The sequence below is a fragment of the Mustela erminea genome, chromosome 4 (assembly GCF_009829155.1).
Source record: "Mustela erminea isolate mMusErm1 chromosome 4, mMusErm1.Pri, whole genome shotgun sequence".
In the NCBI taxonomy this organism is placed as follows: Eukaryota; Metazoa; Chordata; class Mammalia; order Carnivora; family Mustelidae; genus Mustela; species Mustela erminea.
This window is the reverse complement of record NC_045617.1, coordinates 90,903,134-90,905,761: the sequence shown is the minus strand read 5'-3', so window position 1 is coordinate 90,905,761 and position 2,628 is coordinate 90,903,134. Positions and strand designations below refer to the sequence as shown.

General features: G+C 44.9%; 1 non-coding gene across 1 annotated transcript; it reads left to right on the top strand.

The window, feature by feature from the left end:
- The first annotated feature begins 2,128 nt into the window (after positions 1–2,128).
- On the top strand, positions 2,129–2,230 carry LOC116589589. Its single transcript, XR_004285356.1, has one exon. It is a non-coding gene; the product is annotated as a U6 spliceosomal RNA (small nuclear RNA).
- The last annotated feature ends 398 nt before the right edge of the window (positions 2,231–2,628 follow it).

Genomic DNA, 2,628 nt, shown 5'->3' with positions numbered 1-2,628 from the left:
ACAAATCAGTAAGGGATGTTGCTCCATTAACACGTGGCCTACAAGCTCTGTGTCTGTTTCCCCACTGTCTACAATGAAGATCTCTAAATCCAGCCTATTTCCGATGCATTTCACAATCCGTTACAAATATCAGAAGACTTTACCCCCTAAACAGTTCAGCATGCATGTCAGCGACTAGACTCAATATTGGTTCAGTGTGTGTTTTTTTTAATTACACACAATGAAGTGTTTTGACACCAGTCTTGACGGACGCCTACAACACCTCAGTTAGCCAAGATCGTGACGATGCGCCATTTTCTATCTGCCAGTCAGGTAAAGTCTGCTCTTTTAGGAGCTGCAGCTGGGATGGTGAGAGAAAATCCCATCAGACTCAGCGTTAGTGATAAGTGGATACTTGATTTAGCTCAAACCAAAGATGCACTGTAGGAATAGAATGTTACAGAAAAATACTGCTTTCCAAAGCATCAAAAATGGCATTGAAAACTCACAGGATTAAAATTCAAACAGAAGCCACAGAGACCATCAACTCTGAAAAGGGTTTGACTTAAATAGTTCGGGTACTCGAGTGGCTATCTGTCTCTACAATCACCTTTTCTCCTCTCTTAGCACCTCCCACCCCCTAGCCATCGGTTACTTTATGTACCTCTGACTCCAGCATGCCAAGGTGTGGTTAAGATGTCATTGAAAATACCCAGAAGATGACTGACTTCAGATGTCACAACCTAATTCGTTGTGTCACGTGAAAGAAAAAAAAAAATCTGTTAATGGAAGAAATGGAGAAGATCACGGGTCAAGAATGTGAGAATGTCTCCAGCCCTGTCCAGGGGAGAGTGTGCTAAGTCTGGCCAAGGCAAATATTCCAGGCCTGTATCCAAACAGTTAAGACAGTGTCAGCCACTAACCCATCACCCGACTCATTCCCCTTGCTATGCTGCTCTGCTCATTAAGCAGACTTCTGAAGATATTTGTTTCTCAAGCCCACAGGAGAGAAAATGCAATGGCCACTTGCCCCAAGCATCTGATCGACTTGGCAGTTTCAGATCTCACCATTCTGGTTTGTTAGTAATTTCCTGTGAAGGGGGATAGCAGGTTCTGGGTACAAGTGGGGTGGGGAACACTCAGATGTTTTCATTTCTGGATTCGCAATCTTGAGAACCTAACCCTGAGCCCTGGTACTATCTTGCCATTTGGAAATCCTGCCCAAGTGGACAGATGAATTTCACTAGCTCCCACTGCTATTTCGGCTCTCTTGAGCATTAAGTGCTTAAGACAACAGGGACACCAGTAAGTAATACATGTAATCTACCTTGACCTTCAAAGGTAGACTCTAATTGCCCTCCTTCTTTTCTCACTCTCCATACCTGGTCCCCTTGATCCTTTTACTCTTTCCTGTCCCACCCCAGCACCTACGAGCCTCCAGGGTTCTAGCTCCAGGCCAGTTGGTCCCCGACATCTTCCCCCTGAGGCCTCTGCATGGTTAGAGGGGTCCTAAGGACTCTCACTCCTTCACAGCAAACCTTTCCACAGACAAATAAAATTTCCCCCAAGAAAAAGATCATGAAAACTTCAAATACAAAGAGAAGGCGGAAGAATGATACAGTAAGCGCTCATCTCCTCACCACCTAGATTCTACAACTGTTAACACTTCTCTGTATTTGCTCTATCCCCATACCACTCATCTGTCCCATCCATCAGTGAACCCATTCTACTTCTGAGGCTATTCAAAGTAAGTTACAAATATCAGGACACTCCACCCAACTCCTAAACACTTTGGCAGACTTATCAACTAGACTCAACCTGTTCAGGGTTTTTTCTAAAGCCTTTTCTACCCTTCACTCTTGCTATCAAAAATAGTTCATGGGGTGCCTGGGTGTCTCCGTCAGTTAAGCGCCAGACTCCTGATTTCAGCTCAAGTCATGATCTCAGGGTCCTGAAATCGAGCCCCACCCTATGTCGGATTCCACACCAAGCGTGGAACCTGCTTAAGATTTTCTCTCTCCCCCTCTCTCTGCCCCTCCCCTCAACCCTGGCTCTCTCTCTAGCTCTAAGAAAAATTAAATAATGAAAAAATTAAGGGTTCAACCCTTATTGCATGTTTAGTGTTTTGGTTTTTTTAATCATATACTGTGTGCTCCTTTCAGTAGCATATGTACTAAAACTAACACGATAAAGATTAGCATAGCCCTTGCACAAGGACCACATGCAAATTTGTGAAGTGTTCCATGTATTAAAAAAAAATTACATACTGTGATAATACCCTACATCGATTAGGATGGCTACTATGAGAAAAATACAAAATAAGAAGTGTTAAGGGGATGGGGCCCCTGGTGTAGTGTTGATAGAAAGGTACAGCAACCGGGGTGCCTGGGTGGCTCAGTGGGTTGAGCATCTGCCTTCAGCTCAGGTCATGATCCCGGGGTCCTGGGATCGAGTCCCACATGGGGCTCCCTGCTCAGCGGGGAGCCTGCTTCTCCCCCTTTAACACCCCCTGCTTATATTCCCTCTCTCACTGTGTGTGTGTATGTGTGTGTGTGTGTGTGTCTCTCTCTCTCTCTCCCTCTCTCTCTCTGTGTCAGATGAATGAATGAAATCTTTTTAAAAAAAGGAATGTAGAGCTGGGCGCCTGGG